The sequence below is a fragment of the Eriocheir sinensis genome, chromosome 8 (genome assembly GCF_024679095.1).
Source record: "Eriocheir sinensis breed Jianghai 21 chromosome 8, ASM2467909v1, whole genome shotgun sequence".
Lineage (NCBI taxonomy): Eukaryota > Metazoa > Arthropoda > Malacostraca > Decapoda > Varunidae > Eriocheir > Eriocheir sinensis.
In genome coordinates, this window is record NC_066516.1 from 12731405 (window position 1) to 12748427 (window position 17023).

The 17023-nt window shown below is 45.5% G+C and overlaps 1 long non-coding RNA gene across 3 annotated transcripts; it reads right to left on the reverse strand.

Annotated features, from left to right (window-relative positions):
• Positions 1–10045: 10045 nt before the first annotated feature.
• Positions 10046–11583, reverse strand: LOC126995537 (uncharacterized). 3 transcript variants are annotated; one of them, XR_007750398.1, is made up of 4 exons: positions 11457–11563; positions 11253–11388; positions 10740–11188; positions 10046–10584 (listed from the first exon to the last, which is right to left on the reverse strand). It is a non-coding gene; the product is annotated as an uncharacterized LOC126995537 (long non-coding RNA). The 3 variants fall into 3 exon arrangements; XR_007750399.1 differs by having other exon boundaries at positions 10740–11024; positions 11253–11583; XR_007750397.1 differs by having other exon boundaries at positions 11253–11583.
• Positions 11584–17023: the final 5440 nt, after the last annotated feature.

Genomic DNA, 17023 nt, shown 5'->3' on the forward strand with positions numbered 1-17023 from the left:
TAGATAATTTTATTGGCCAACAGAGAGAGAGAGAGAGAGATGGATAGATAATTTTATTGACCACAGCCTTCGATAGATAATTTTATTGGCCAACAGAGAGAGAGAGAGAGAGAGAGAGAGAGAGAGAGAGAGAGAATTTTATTGACCACAGCCTTCGATAGATAATTTTATAGACCACAGCATTCAAGACGTATTACACATATATGAGAGTAACAGAGTGTCGGTGATTACAGCAACGGAGATTCCCACAGATAGATAGATCATTAATGTTCTTACACCACAGTCTGCAGAAGTTAACAAAGTAAATATAACTTGCAAATAAAAAAAATAAACCCAGTCCAGCCTAAAAAGTGTACCCAGTATACTCTTAAAAATTTAAAACATTGATATAACTAGTAGGCATTGATGGAAGCACCTGTTATCACCATGAACTAAACAAAAACAACAACTGCAGTTTAAAAATAATGAACAATTAATTCACAAATATTTTATAAGAAGCCTTCAAAGAAAAAAAAATAATAATGAAATGAAACTAAAAACACTTATATACTTGAAACTTGCAAATATAACAATGCTGAAACAGAACAATGAAGGCTTACTTAAATCTTGCACAATCAACTTATATTACACCGATACAAAAAAGATAACCAGAAACTTGCACACAGGAACTACCTACGAAATTGTTTAGTGCGTATATCTCAGCTTTCCCAGCGGTAATGATGCACATGAAAAAGTGAATTACCTGAGTCATTATGTAACGTTAATAAGGGCATTACGCAACCCCTCATTATTATTATTATTATTATTATTATTATTATTATTATTATTATTATTATTATTATTGCTATTATTATTATTATTATTATTATTATTATTATTTTTGCACTACGCTCCATTCCTTAAAAAAAAACATTACTGAAAAAAATCTGAAGTAAGAAAATTAAAGTTCAAAATAAAGATTCATAGCCATTCCTTTTCTTAACAAGTTCATTATCATACTTCTTGATTTTTACTGTCTTTATCTTTCTACTTTCTATCTTTTCTATTTTTTATATTTTCTTCCTTTCTACTTTCTTGCTTTCTATCTTTTCCGTCCTATTTTTCCACCTTTCTGCTCTGTCTCCTATTTTTTCTATTATTTTTTTACCCTTCTATTTTCTCTTTCTATTTTTTAAACTTTTTCTATCTTTGTTTTTCTATCTTCCTATTTTCTATCTTTTCCATTGTTTTCTCTGTACAAATTGGGAAGATACGCACAAGTTGGCAAAGATGTCCTAACCTAACCTAACCTAACCTAACCTGACCTAACCTAGAGTTTAGAGACGCACAGGACTGATGGAAGAAAGCTCCGTCTGACCCCTCTTGACCTTTCTCTCTCTCTCTCTCTCTCTCTCTCTCTCTCTCTCTCTCTCTCTCTCTCTCTCTCTCTCTCTCTCTCTCTCTCTCTCTCTCTCCGAAGGGAAGGAAAGGAGAAGCGTTTGTTGTTGTTTACTTCTCTTCCAAGGTTTGTTTTTCCACGTCAGATGAGGAAACGAGAGGCTGGGTGAGGGGTGAGGGGTGGGGGACGTGAGGTGGTTGAGGGGGCGTTCGGTGACTGCCTGGTGTTGGGTGGAAGTGGAGGAGTTGGATGTGTGGGTGTTGGGTGGATTGGGATGGATAGAGTGAAAGGGTGAAGGGACTGGCGAGGTGCTGAATGAATGTGGGTGATGCTTGGTGTGGGGACGTATGTTGGGTGGATGATTGGAGTGTTGGGTAAATGGTGGGTAGGTGTGGGGTGAAGTATGTTGGATGTGGGTGACGAGTGTTGGGTGTAGGGGTGTACTTTATTTAAGGTTGTTGGGTGAGTGTCGGTTGTGTTGGGTGTTGATTAAAAGGAAGGATGTTGGGTACAGTGCAATGGGTGGATAGGGTAGGGGGGTAGACATGTTGATGTGTGTGTGTGTGTGTGTGTGTGTGTGTGTGTGTGTGTGTGTGTGTGTGTGTGTGTGTGTATTACTAAATGATATTGCGTGTGTTTTTGGGGTGTTGTTGAGTGTGGGATACGAATGTCTGCTGGGTGAGTATTAAGTGATTGTGTGTGTGTGTGTGTGTGTGTGTGTGTGTGTGTGTGGCCTCCTTTCCCTCACTTTCGAGAAGCAGATGAGGACGACACTGATAAACCTCCGCTATCTCGACGCCTGAAGAGGAGTAGGAGGAGGAAGATGGCAAAGGAAGACAGGGACGGAGGGCGAGAGGGAGAGGGAGGAGAGAGAGTGAGAGGAAGGGGGGGGAGGTAGAGATAGAGTGAAGGTACCGTGGGAAAAGTGTACAAGTTAGAGAAAAAGAAGAAAAAAAAAAGCTAAAAACAGACCCAGAAAGAGCGAAGGAAAACGGGATGGGTGTTGACGAAACGGGTACATACAAGAGGAAGGGAGGAAAGGAAAACGAGAACAACAAATATTTAAGGAAGAACTGGGGGATGAAGAGGAGGGTTACGGGAGGAGGAATGTGAAGAAGGGAGACTTAGGAGGAGGAGGAGGAGGAGGAGGAGGAAAAAGAGAAGGGAGACGCCATATGCAACCAACCAACCAACCAGTCTGCCAGTCAGCTATACCATTCTTCCTTACCCTACCTTACGTACCCTACCGACTCCCTCCCTACCTCCCTGCCAACACTCAATACCAAGGCCTTATATAGTAGCAGAGTAGCGATGTAGGGAGGAAGAGGAAGGAAAGGGGAGGCGGGTTCAAGAGGGAGAGTAGCATTGCAGGGTGAAAGGGGAAGGAAGGGGAGGGAGAGTTACGTTACAGGGAGAAAGGGGAAGGAAGGGGAAAGGTTCGAGAGGGAGAGTAAGTAGAGTTGCAGGGAGGAAGCGGAGGTGGATATGGGAGGGAGAGTAGCGTGTAGGGAGGAAGGGGAGGGAAGGGGAACGGTTCGGGGGCAGCTCTGCATACTAACGTTCTTCCCCTAATGCACCTCATGCTAGGCTACGTTGGCGGGAAGAACGGCGCCCACCAGACAGACGGAATGGCGGGCGACAATCAACGTTACCAGACTATCGTACGCATAACATTGTATTTTCCGATTTCTGGCCCATAAATATTAAAAAAGAGAGCATCAATAATTACCGATTTCTACAATAATTAAACATGCATATCGTTATCTTGTGGGTGCGATAGTTTTTGGTCAGAAATCGGCAAAAACAATGCGCCAAGTACGACAATCTGGTAACGTTGGGTGGCATGCAAGGGGGCTGTCTGGCACTGAAGGGGAAGGCGTGGCACTCCTGTATGGCACCCCTTCACCTTTCCCCTCTTTCTTTCTCTATTTCCGTCTCCCCTCGCTAATTTCACCTGAGGACGGGAAGGCAAGGGCGTCAATGTGTACGGTAATTATAGGTTCGCATTTTTCGTCCTCGTCCTTGTCTTCGTTCTCGTATTTTCTCTTCCTCGTCCTCGTTTCTCCACTTCTTCATCATTTCATCATCAGCATCACCTCTTTGTTTCCCCTCTTTTACCCTTCGTTCCTCCCTTCGTTCCTCTCTCTCTCTCTCTCTCTCTCTCTCTCTCTCTCTCTCTCTCTCTCTCTCTCTCTCTCTCTCTCTCTCTCTCTCTCTCTCTCTCTCATTTCCCTCCTTTCTTTGTCCTCGTCGTGGTCTTCTTTTCCTCTGCTTCTGCTTGTTCTTGTTTTCTTTTCTTCTTCCTCCTATTTACTTCGTCCGTTTGTTTTCCATCTCTTTTACAATCATTTTTTTCCCTCTTCTCATAATGATTTGCTTAACTCGATCACTTTCCTATCTACTTTCATTTTCCGCGCACGCTTATTTTTTTATCTGTTCTTCTTTTTGTCTGAGCGATTTTCCTTCAAGTCTAGTTTCTCCCGCGCTTTCTTTTCCTGTTTTCCTTTCTTTTTTTCTTCGCTTGCCGCCGCAATGCATGGTTGGTCGGGTTGGCGGGCGTGAACAGAATAGGCTATAAAATGTGGTTATAATCGGTTGTTTTGATACGCCTTAGTGTTGTGAATAAATGCCGCCAGATGACTAATGATTAAACAGGGACGTGATGTATGCTGTTTTGTGTATTATTTTGCCTTATGTATTTGTTTTAAGGGCTTCTTGTGGTTGATGTTATGTATTTGAAAGTTGGTGAAGTTATGACTAATTTTACTTGCCCGAAGAATTATAACTTTCAAATGTTGTCGAATGAAAGGCAAACTTGTATATTTTCCTTTGATATCATAGTTGTTGTTGGTATTGTTGTTATTATTGTTCTTCTTCCTTTTCTTCCTCTTCTTCTTCTTTTTCTTCTTCTTCTTCTTCTTCTTCTTCTTCTTCTTCTTCTTCTTATTATTATTATTATTATTATTATTGTTATTATTATCATTATTATCATCCTGGATTTGTTTATCTTTCCTTTAGTGAAGCATAAAATTTGAAAAGTGTCAGGTTAGCGTATCGTAAAATATAATGAACGCTTTCTCTTCATGTGCTTAGAAAAAAAAAAAAATCTCATTTCAATACGCCCTTTTTTCTCTTACTCGAACTCTGACGTCATTCATTTCATTATCCACCACGCCACAAAAAAAAAAAAAAAAAATCCAACGCTCAAAAGTTTCAATTAATTTCATTTTTCCACGTTGCTCCGTCCGTCCGCATAACCTCAGGCGGACAGGGGTGAAAGGGGGGAGGGAGAGGAGGCATGGGGGTGGGGGTGGGGTGGGGAGTGGAGGATGGGATAGGGGGCAAGGGGAGGAGGGGTAAGGGCGTGGTGATGGGGGGGGGGCTGAGGGGATGAGGTTGTCAGTCATTCACAGACATTCTTAAACTTTTCCATCTCCCCATTTCCCGTCTCCCCTCTTTTTGTCGCTCCCCTCGCCCCCCCTTCTTCCCTCCCTCTCCCCCCCTCGCTTCCGGTTAGGCGTTCTTGCTCCCCTTCTTCATCATTTCATCATCAGCATCACCTCTTTGTTTCCCCTCTTTTTCCCTCCCTCACTCCCCTCATTCCTTCCTCATTTCCCCTCCTTTTCCCTCCTCCTATCCCTCCATTCCTCCTTTCGCTCCTTCCTCAGTTCCCTTCCTTTCTCTCTTCGTTCCTTCCTCATTTCCCTCCTTTTCTCTCATTCCCTCGTTCTTCGTTTCCCCTCCTTCCCATCTTTTTCCCTTCCCCCTTTTCTCCCTTCGTTCCTCGTTTCCCCTCCTTCCCATCTTTTTCCCTTCCCCCTTTTCTCCCTTCGTTCCTCGTTTCCCCTCATTTTCCCTCCGCCACTTCCTTCATTCCTTCTTCACTTCACTTCCTTTTCCCTCACTCCCCTCCTTTTCCCTCCCTTCCTTCCTTCCTTCCCTCGTTTCTTCCTCACTTCTCTCCTTCCTGTCACCACCACACGCCTCATCTATTTCTGTGTGTGTGTGTGTGTGTGTGTGTGTGTGTGTGTGTGTCACGTGCCGGGGAAACCCTCTGCTCATGTCAGGAGGAGGGAAAAGGGGATTACCACTTACACGTGAAGGAGGGGAGAGGAAGGAGGAAGAAGGACGAGGCAGGATGGAAGAGGGGAATGAAGGGGAGAGGGAAGTGGAATGGGCAAGTAAGGAAGGGGAAGTAAACATGAAGTAGATGGGATGAGATGGGAGAGAATAGAATTAATATGGGACTAAAGAAACGTAAAGATGGAAGAGGGGAGTGAAGGGGATGGAAGGGGAGATTGAGAGGGGAGTGGGTGAGGCAAGGAAGGAAGGAAGGGGAGTAAGGAATCATAGAAGGGTGGAAGAGGGGAGTGATGTGGAGAGGGGAGATTGAGAGGGAAGTGTAAAGGGCAAGGATGGAAGGAAGAGGGGAGTGAAGGAGAGGAGGAAGATTATAAGAGAGGGAAGTGGGTGGGGCAAGGAAGGAAGGAAGGGGAGTAAGGAATCATAGAAGGGTGGAAGAGGGGAGTGATGTGGAGAGGGGAGATTGAGAGGGAAGTGTAAAGGGCAAGGATGGAAGGAAGAGGGGAGTGAAGGAGAGGAGGAGGATTATAAGAGAGGGAAGTGGGTGGGGCAAGGAAGGAAGGGAGGGGAGTAAAGAAGCATAGAAGGATGGAAGGGAAAAAGGGCGGAGTCATTTTATAGAAGGTTATTAGTAAAGGAAAAAAAAATTCTCCCTGGGCGTTTATATTTTTTTTCTCCGTTTTTCGTCCGTTTTTGAAGTTGGGGGATGCTGAATGCCCCCCCCCCCGTGAGATGAAGACTGGAAGAGGAGGAGGAGGAGTAGTTGGCAAGGAATAAGAAGAAAACAAAGAAAAAAGAGGAGAAGAAAACGGAGTAAGAAAGGCGAAGAAAAAAAAGTAAGAAAAATTAGAAGAAAAAAAAGTAAAAAGAAAAGTGAAGTGAGAGGAAGAAAAGAGAAAAAAAGAGGAAACAAAAATAAAGGTTGAAATGAGTTAATAATAAAGAAAATAAACAGAGCGAAGAGAAAAAGAAACAAGGAAACGGTGACTTAGATAAAACGGAGGAGAGGAAGAAGGAAGAAGGCAGTGGTGTGTGTGTGTGTGTGTGTGTGTGTGTGTGTGTGTGTGTGTGTGTTCCCAGGGGTTGCTTTCCTCGTCTTTTATCCTCTTTTGTCTCGTCTGTTGACTAGGATATTGTGTGGCATTGAAAGGAGAAGGAAGAAGAAGAAGAAGAAGAAGAGGAAGAAGAGGAAGAGAATGAGGAGAAAGAGATAAAAGTAGAAGAAGAAGAAGAAGAAGAAGAGGAAGAGGAAGAGGAGAAAGAGATAAAAGTAGTAGTAGAAGAAGAAGAAGAAGAGAAGAAGGAGGAAAAAGAGAAAGAAGTAGTAGTAGTAGTAGTAGTAGTAGTAGATGAAGAAAGATAGGCGCAAGAGAGAAGGAAGGAGCTATCATTCTTCGTCAGTGGAGGAGGAGGAGGAGGTGGAAGCGGAGAGAATCATTGGATGTTATTAGAAAGCAGAAGACGGTTGGTTGTGTGTGTATGTTTACGGAGTGGAACGAACGTGAGGATTTGAGGTAATGCTGTTCCTCTCACTCACACACACACACACACTTTCTCTCTCTCTCTCTCTCTCTCTCTCTCTCTCTCTCTCTCTCTCTCTCTCTCTCTCTCTCTCTCTCTCTCATTTCTTTCATAACGCCATTAAAATCGAATCAGCGGCCTGAGAGTGGTGGTTTTGGCGGTGATGGAAGGTCTCTCTCTCTCTCTCTCTCTCTCTCTCTCTCTCTCTCTCTCTCTCTCTCTCTCTCTCTCTCTCTCTCATGGTATCATCAATAAGGAGTCTTGCATTATCATTTTCTCTGTTATTTGCTGCTTCCGTGGCATCCCATTTTCTTCTTTCCAATTTCTTCCTTTGCCTCCCTTCCTTCCTTCCTTCTTCATCTAGTTTTCCTTCTTTACACTTTATTTTCGGTCTTCAGATCCCTCGTTTGTCTTCTCTCAGTTGTCCTCCTCCTCCTCCTCCTCCTCCTTTATCATTCTTATCCCTGTCTCTCTTCTTCTTCCTTTCCTTCATTTCTATTCTCTCTTCTCGCTCTCCCTCTCTCTCTTATCCTGTTCTCTCGCTCTTCCTTCTCCTTCATTCTTATCCTGTTCTCTCGCTCTTCCTTCTCCTTCATTCTTATCCTGTTCTCTCTTCTTCCCCTTCCTTTCCTCTCCTATCCTGTTCTCTCTCTTCTCTTTCCCTTCTTCTTATCCCATTTCTCTCCTTTCTCCTCCTTTCTGTTCTTATCCTCTCGCTCTTCCTTCTCCTTCATTCTTATCCTGTTCTCTCGCTCTTCCTCCTCCCTTCCGCTCTCCCTTTATTCCCTTGCCTCCCTTTCTCAACTTCATCTTGTCTTTCCTTTTTAGTGTTCGTTCTTGTCCCTCAGATCTTTCATTTCGTCTTTGCTTCTCGTTTTTCTCCAGTCATCTTCATCCCATTCTCTCTTCTAGTCTTCCCCCTCTTCCTTCTGACTTTCCCTTCCTTCCTCAACTATATATCTTTCTTTTCACAATGATTACTCTTCGTTCTCGTGTTTCCTTTTGTTTTCTCTCAGTAATAATCTTCCTAGCCATTCACTCGCATCCCTTTATGTTCCTTTCTTTCTCTTCCCTCTTGATTTCCCTTCCTTCCTCAACTATATGTATTTTTCCTTCTTTTCTCTTCGTCCTTTCCTTCTGCCTTCTCCCAATAATAATATCTCGAGTCATTTCCCCGCATCCCTTTATGTTCCTTTCTTTCTCTTCCCTCCGGCTTTCCCTTCCTTCCTCACCTAACTGTTTATTTTTCCTTTGCTTTTCGTTATCGTTTTTCCTTTTGTTTTCTCCCATTAATAATCTCGAGTCATTTACCCTCATCCCCATTATCTTCCACTCTTCCTCTTCCCTCCTGCTTTCCCTTCCTTCCTCAACTACACATCTATTTTATTTCTTCTTTTCTCTTCGTCCTTTTCTTTTGTCTTCTAATAATAATCTCGAGTCATTTACCCTCATCCCCATTATCTTCCACTCTTCCTCTTCCCTCCGGCTTTCCCTTCCTTCCTCAACTACATATCTATTTTTTCCTTCTTTTCTCTTCGTCGTCTTTCCTTTTGTCTTCTCCCAATAATAATCTTCCTAGTCATTCTTTTTAGGCCTGATGTCGACTCCACCCCTTCTACCTCCATGCCCTCATCCCATTATCTTCCACTCTTCTTCCTCTTCCCTCCCACTGCTCCCGTTCGTTATCTTTCTCCTCGTCCTCTTCATTTCGTCTTCCCTTTTAGCTCTTTGTTCTCCTATTTTTGTTCTTTCGTTTTCTCTCTTCTCCCTTTTCGTTCCTATCAGCCTCATTCTCATCTCATTCTTTCCCACTCCTCTTCCTCCTTTTGCTTTCCTTCCCTTCCTCATCTTCGTCTCGTCTTCCTCTCGTTACTCTTCCTCTTCCCTCGCCTCACCCAGTCACTCTCTTTCACCCTTTCTCCTCCTCCCTGTCACTCTTTCACTTTCTCCTCCTTCCCGTCACTCTTTCACCCTTTCCCCTCGTTTCCGTCACTCTTTCACCCTTTCTCCTCCTCCCTGTCACTCTTTCACCCTTTCTCCTCCTTCCCGTCACTCTTTCACCCTTTCCCCTCCTTTCCATCACTCTCTTTCACCCTTTCCCCTCCTTCCCGTCACTCTTTCACTCTTTCTCCTCCTTCCCATTCCTCCCGTTACTCCTCGTCCTTGTCTTTCGTCTCGTCTTCTCCTACTATTCATTTTCCTCGTCCCGTTCTCTCCCTTCCCTCCCGTTATCCCTCCTCCCACCCTCCCGCCCAATCATGTCAGCTTCCCGTCACGCCCACACGCGGCCCCGTTCACCTGCATCGAGGCTTCACGTCTTTTTGTAGGCAAATGTACCGATATGCAACAGTGTACCGCTAGGCAGGCTCCTCCCGCCCTCCCTCTCCCTCGCGCCCTTCCTCTCCGTCTCTCCCTCCCTTCCTCTCCTCTCTCTTTCCCTCGTTTGTTTATGCGCGTGACGGCGGCGGCGATAGTGGTGGTGTGGGTGTTTCTTACCTTTTTGTTGTTCTTGTTTTTGGTGGTGGTGGTGGTGAGGGTGGCTCTTGATATTGATGATGATAATGAGTCGGTGAATGTTTTTTGTTATTGTTGATGTTATTACTGGTGTTGTTGGTGGTTCATAATATTAATGGTACTGCTATATTTGTTGTTGTTGTCTTTGCATGAAAACAAACAAACAAACTATAACAACCATAATTTTGGGGTGGTCCTTGATTATGGGTCGTCGTCGCTGTCGTTGTTGTTATTGTGGTGGTGGTGGTGATAGTGGGGAAGTGGGGGGGAGTTGTATTGACAGTGGTAGTGTCTGGGGATAATGTAATGGTGAATATGTATGGGGTGGTTGAGGGAGGCGGTTGTTTGGTTGTTCAGGGTTTGAGGAGGAGTGATATAGTGATGGTGTAGGACTATAGTGTAATGGTGGTGGTGGTGGTGGTGGTGATTTGTCGATATTTGGTGGTGATTGTGAATGACGGTGGTATGGTGGGTGGTGTGGGTTATGTGTGTGTCGATAGTAGTGGTGGTGATGATGAGGTATAGGTGGTGGTGGTGGTGGTGGTGATTTGTGTTGATAGTGGTGGTGATGGTGAGGTATGTTAGTTATAGGTGATGGTGGTGATGATGATTTGTGTTGGCAATGGTGGTGGTGGTAATATATGTTAGAATACTAGTGATGGCGGTGGTGGTGGTGATAGCAGTAATGGTGGTGGTGATAGTATTCTGTGTTGGCAGTGGTGATGGTGGTAATATATGTTAGAATACTAGTGATGGTGGTGGTGGTGGTGATTGGCAGTGGTGGTGATGGACAGGTCGGCGTGGCGCACCTGTGATAAGGAAGTCATGCCAGATAAGATTGCCGCTCGGGGCCGCTGATGACATCGACACAGACTGACCCGCCGGAGAACCCTTGACCCCTGTGCTTGACTCGCCCCACTGCTGCTCCTGTCTGTCTTGCCTTAACCTGTTTTCTCTTCCGCTTCTTGGCCCAGTCGTTACAGTCGTTCAGTGGTTAGCGTTCCTACTTACGAATCTGTGGGCTCGGCTGGGTTCGAATTGCGGCCTAGGCAGTCTTAGTTCAGCCCACCAAGCTCTTCCTCCGCCACCTTCTTCTCCTTCTATCGTGTCCATAATCTCCACCTTCTCCTTCTATCGTGTCCATTACCTCCACCTTCTCCTTCTGTCGTGTCCATTACCTCCACCATCTTCTCTTTCTATCGTGTCCATTACCTCCATCTTCTATAGTGTCCATAACCTCCACCTTCTTCTCCTTCTATCGTGTCCATTACCTCCACCTTCTCCTTCTATCGTGTCCATAACCTCCACCTTCTTCCTTCTATCGTGTCCATAACCTCCACCTTCTTCTCTTTCTATCGTGTCCATTACCTCCACCTTCTTCCTTCTTTCGTGTCCATTACCTCCACCTTCTTCTCTTTCTATCGTGTCCATTACCTCCATCTTCTTCTATAGTGTCCATTACCTCCACCTTCTTCTCCTTCTATCGTGTCCATTACCTCCACCTTCTTCCTTCTATCGTGTCCATAACCTCCACCATCTTCTCTTTCTATCGTGTCCATTACCTCCACCATCTTCTCTTTCTATCGTGTCCATTACCTCCATCTTCTTCTATAGTGTCCATTACCTCCACCTTCTTCTCCTTCTATCGTGTCCATTACCTCCACCTTCTTCTCTTTCTATCGTGTCCATAACCTCCACCTTCTTCCTTCTTTCGTGTCCATTACCTCCACCTTCTTCCTTCTTTCGTGTCCATAACCTCCACCTTCTTCTCCTTCTATCGTGTCCATTACCTCCACCTTCTTCTCTTTCTATCGTGTCCATAACCTCCACCTTCTTCTCCTTCTATCGTGTCCATAACCTCCACCTTCTTCTCCTTCTATCGTGTCCATTACCTCCACCTTCTTCTCCTTCTATCGTGTCCATAACCTCCACCTTCTTCTCCTTCTATCGTGTCCATAACCTCCACCTTCTTCTCCTTCTATCGTGTCCATTACCTCCACCTTCTTCTCTTTCTATCGTGTCCATAACCTCCACCTTCTTCTCCTTCTATCGTGTCCATAACCTCCACCTTCTTCTCCTTCTATCGTGTCCATAACCTCCACATTCTTCTCTTTCTATCGTGTCCATTACATCTTAACTTCGTCGTTTCTCCGCGTCGCAGCATCCTTTTACCCCCCCCCTCTCCCCCCTCTCCCCCCATTCTCCCCCGTGCCCCGTCGCCCCAGGGTTAAGACGTGACGGGGTGGATGTGGTGGGACAGCAGCATTCCATGCGTGCCGGGGCGGGGCTGCTGTGCGGGGCGGGAACCCTGGGGCGGGGCGCACGGGGCGACGGCCTCAGAGGTGTGTGTGTGTGTGTGTGCGTGTTGACCTTAGCTGCATCAACACACACACACACACACACACACACACACTACATAAAAAAGACTGGCTTCAACTTACGAGGTGAAAATATACACATTGAAATCCAAGGTCGTATCGTGTATATTACGTAATGTGTGTACTAATGTGTGTGTGTGTGTGTGTGTGTGTGTGTGTGTGTGTGTGTGTGTGTGTACGACGTGGAGGACAGGACGCCGTGTATGGGAATAGGATGGGATGGGGTGAATGAATTGAGTGATGGTGGTGGTGGTGGCGGTGGGCGGGTTGCATCAGAGGGCGGGATGAGTAAGGGGTGAAAGAAGGAAGAATGAGGGAGGGAGAGGTGGATGAATGACACAAGCGGGAAAAATGATGGAAGGCAGTCGGGGTGGAGATGGGTGGATGCATAGATAGACGGATGAACAGTTAGTGAGGCGTAGTAGATGGGTGAGGGGGTGGGGGGAAGGTCGGCACACGGTAATACATTCTGTTATGTTAGCAGGCGGACTGGATAACGTTGATAGGATATGGCGGGTCATGGAGGAAGGGGGTGGAGGTCATGCAGGTGATAAGGAAGAAGAGTCTGGGGGTGGTGATGAGATACGAGGTTAAAGTGGAGGTGTTGAGGCAGTAGTGGAGTTGAGGTGATGGGGTGAGGTTGGGTTTTGTTGAGGTGACTGGGTTCAAGTAATGGGGTTGAGGTGATGGGGAGCATGTAATGGGTTCGAGGTAATGGGGTTCACGTAATGGATTTGAGGTGATGGGGTTCTGGTAATGGGTTTGAGGTAATGGGGTTCACGTAATGGGTTTGAGGTGATGGGGTTCTGGTAAAGGGTTGAGGTGATGTGGTGCAAGGAATGGGTTTGAGGTAATGGGGTTCACGTAATGGGTTTGATGTGATGGTGTTCTGGTAATGGGTTTGAGGTGATGGGGTACAAGGAATGGATTTGAGGTAATGGGGGTCCAAGTATTGGGTTTGAGGTTGGAGGTCCAGGTGATTAGGGTCAGGTGATGGGTTTAATTGAGAGTAAAGGGTTCAGTTTGGAGGTTGTGTTAGTTTAAAGTTTAGATCTTTTATGTAATGGAGTTCACATGTTGATGGTGGATGATTGTGTTGCGTGTTTAAAGGGAGGACAACACACTACAATATCACACAACACAAAGACAATACAACATTACGTAAAGAAACCACATTATAGCAACGCAGAACACAACACAACACAACATAGTACAGCACAAGGACAACACCGAGAAAGCAAACACAACACAGAAAACACAGCACAGCACAACATAACACCACAGCACAACAAAGAGAACAACACAACACAAAGCAACACTAATACAGCACAATATAACACAGTGCAACACATCACGCCACGACCCACTCTCTTAATCAAGACCTCCCCTTCCCCCTCTCCCCCCTCCCCTTCCCCACCATACCACACCACACCACACCAAAACGACGTCAGCAGCAAGTGGTGATGATGGTGATGGTGGTGGTGTTCGGGTTAAGAAGATGCGTCACCACCAATTACACACACACACACACACACACACACACACACACACACACACACACACACACACACACACACACACACGTCCCTCACCTCCCTATTTATGAGCCCAAGTTCACCTGACACGTGGGGCTTCCTTACCTGGGCTGGGGAAGGGGAGGGGTGACTGGGGGGAAGGGTGTAGGATGGTGTGGGTGAGGGGAGGAGGTGAGAATGTGTTGTGGAGTGGGGAAGGGGAAGGTGGGGTGGTGTGGATGAATGTGGATGAGTGTGGTAGTTCTTTGGATAAGGTAGAGTGAGGCGAAGGGGGTTGCTGTTGGTGTTGTAAGGGGTAGAAAAGTGGAAGTGGTTGGCATGGTTTGGGGTGGAGGTGGAATGGCGTCGGGTATAGGGTGAGCATAGGTGATGGAGAGATGTGGATTGTACTGCTATATGTAGACTTCGGTTGGTGTGGAGGTGGGTAGGAAGGTGGAGCGGGGTGGCAAAACTTGGTGGTAGGGTGGAATAGAGTAGTGGATTGGGGTAGAGAACAGGGTGAGTAGGTGGGGTAAAAATGTGGATCGTAAGGCTGTTGGTGGACTTGGGTGGGTGTGGATGTGGGTGGCAGGTGGTGGAGCAGTAAGTAGCGGGCCTTTTTTTTCCGTTATTTTCTTTTTTTTTTTACGCTCTTGAACAGTCTCCTCTGCTGTAAAAAAAAAAAAAAAAAAGTTTGGGGGACTTGGTGGAATATGATAGGGGGAGTAGGGTGGTGGGGGGGGGGGGAATCGTAGTAGTGTATTGTTGGAGTAGACTGAGGGTGAGGAGCATTGAGGTAGGAGTTTTCGGTGGGTGTGGATGTGGGTGGCAGAGTTTGGGGATTGGGTGGAATAGGTTAGGGGGAGTAGGGTGGGGGGTGGGAATCGTAGTAGCATATTGTTGGAGTAGACTGAGGGTGAGGAGCATTGAGGTAGGAGTTTTCGGTGGGTGTGGATGTGGGTGGCAGAGTTTGGGGATTGGGTGGAATAGGTTAGGGGGAGTAGGGTGGGGGGTGGGAATCGTAGTGGCATATTGTTGGAGTAGACTGAGGGTGAGGAGTATGGGGGTAGGAGGGCTCGGTGGGCTGGGGAGGTGGAGGGAAGGGCCGGGTGCAGGATGGACTCGTCAGGTCACTTCTGCGGGCGGGCGTGACGTCAGCGGGGCAGCTCGTAAAGTGCAGAGGAGTTACGCAAGAGCAAAATCCTGGTCGACTCGGCGGGAGGGAGTGGCGCAGCGGCCGCCCACGCCACTCCTCGTACTTAGAAACGGAAGTACACAGACCTACCTAGAAATTAAAGGAGAATTTTGATAATGTAATGTAACTATTTTTTGTTTTGTTTTTACTACGAAGGAGACAGCTCAAGGGCACAAAAAAAGGAAACTAATAAAAAAAGCCCGCCACTCGCTGTTCCTAAAAAGAATCCAAGGAGGTGGCCGAAAGAGGGGTCAATTTCGACTATAAAAAAATGTTAAGGTCAGGTGTTTTGTTATTTATATCAAAGCAAAAAGTGAGAGAAAAAAGTGATATAGCTCTTATTTTGAGGGAAAGACGGACAGAAGCAAGCCAGCAATGGAAAAGAAGATGTAAAAATATGGTCATGTAATGTAACCGGCAGCAAAACAAACCTGTACAACACAAAACTTAAATAGAATACAACAAAAAGTAAGACAACAAAACAAAACAAAACAAAAATATAAACAGCAGCAAAACAACACACAAAATAAGACGGGTATATAACGAAACAAACAGAACTTAGACAACAAAACAAACTTTAGACAAAAACAACAATAGCAACCCCCACGTAGTTAGTGAGAGTATGTAGAGAGTTGGGCAAAACCTCCTTCATCATGTTGGCGTTCCCGTGTGTGTGTGTGTGTGTGTGTGTGTGTGTGTGTAATACTAATATCGGAACATGTGGATTTAACTTCGGGTACATATTTCTATTACGCATCAAGATTTTTTTTTTTTTTTTTCTATTTTCGACACGTCACTAATTCCGAGGGACAGCGATGTGCAAACTCCAGAACAAAGTCTTTACTAAGTCCTAAGCTAACTAATAATCTCTCCACCTGTCCCTTCTCTGGTTGCAAGTCGTTTTTTAATGCAAGACTTAAACCTCTTATCATCACTCCTTCATCCCCCTTTCTCTCGTAAGCTCTTTAAATCTTGCTCTCTCTGTCTCCACGTCCTTACCACTTAAACACGATGACGGTAAAAAGAATAAAAAAATGTGAATATCATGACTCCCGGGGAATTAAATCAATCTTTGTTTTCTGTTTTTCTTTTCTTCTCAGTCCATTTTTTAGTAATTATAGCGGTGGTGGTAGTAGTAGTAGTAGTAGTAGTAGTAGTAGTAGTAGTAGTAGTAATGATGGTAGCAGTGGCAGTAGTAGTAGTAGTAGTAGTAGTAGTAGTAGTAGTAGTAGTGTAGTAGTAGTAGTAGCGGTAGTAGTAGTAGTGGTAGTAATAGTAGTAGTGGTAGTAGTTGTGGTTGTTATTGTTGTTCTTTTTCTTCCTCGTCTTCTTTTTCTTATTCCGTCTCGTGTATCAGTAATTTCAGTAATCTCACTTTTTACTTCAGTTCACTTCATTTCTTTATTTACTTGTTTACTTCATTTACTACGCTTCACCATACAACCTTCAATGCAAAAAACGGAGGTAAAAATAACACCGGGATCTCCCTGTCTGTAGCCCTTGCATAGACGGATGAGCGAGTGCCCTTGAGTGGCGCTGCTTGCATATAGAAGTGCATCGGCGAGGCGGGGCGAGAGATCCGCATTCAGGGGAGGACGAGGGGATGAGACGGGGTTAGGTGTGTGCGGAGATGGCTTAACCCGGTAGCAGCGACGGGGCAAATTTGTGGCTTAACCGTGTACCAGCGACGGGCCATATTTTTGCCAGGATATAAAGTAAACCCCCAAAAAATAGATGATGCATAAACTGATCACAAATGCCTTGAAATATAGTATGAAATGGTTTGCGTGAATGAGGATTTTTTCTCATTTTTCTCGCTTAGAAGGACCTTTTAAGAAACATGATCCCCGCAGCTACCGGGTTAAGGATTGCAGGGGTAGAAGGAGAAGGACGAGAAGATGAGAGGGTCGGTGGAGTTGAGGATAAGTTGGCGGAGAAATGAAAGTGGAGATGATAGTATAGAAGATGATTGAAAGGTATGAAAGGGAGGAGAAGGAGGAGGAGTGTGGATAAGAAGTGTTAGTGAATAAGTGAAAACAGGAATGAGAGAAGAGAAGAGAAAGGAATGAGAGCAGTGGAGGAAGAGGTGGAAGTCAGCGAACGTGATAGGATAGGGATGAGAATAAGAATGAGTGGGTGGGAGAAGAGAGGGAGAAGTGGACAAGAATAGGAGGGGAAGAAAAGGGGGGGGGGGGGCATTGAAGAGGAGAGAGGAGGTAGGAGTGTAGGTGGAAAAAAAAGTGATAAAGGGACTGAATAAGATACGGAGGAGGGATGTTAAGTTAGGTTAAAAAGATGGAGGGAGAGAGAAGGGGTAGGAGAGGAGGAAGAGGAGGACGATTGGGAAGGACAGAGGAGAGAGATGGTAAGGTAAGTGGAGAGAGAAGGGGTAGGAGAGGAGGAAGAGGAGGACGATTGGGAAGGAGGACAGAGAAGAGGA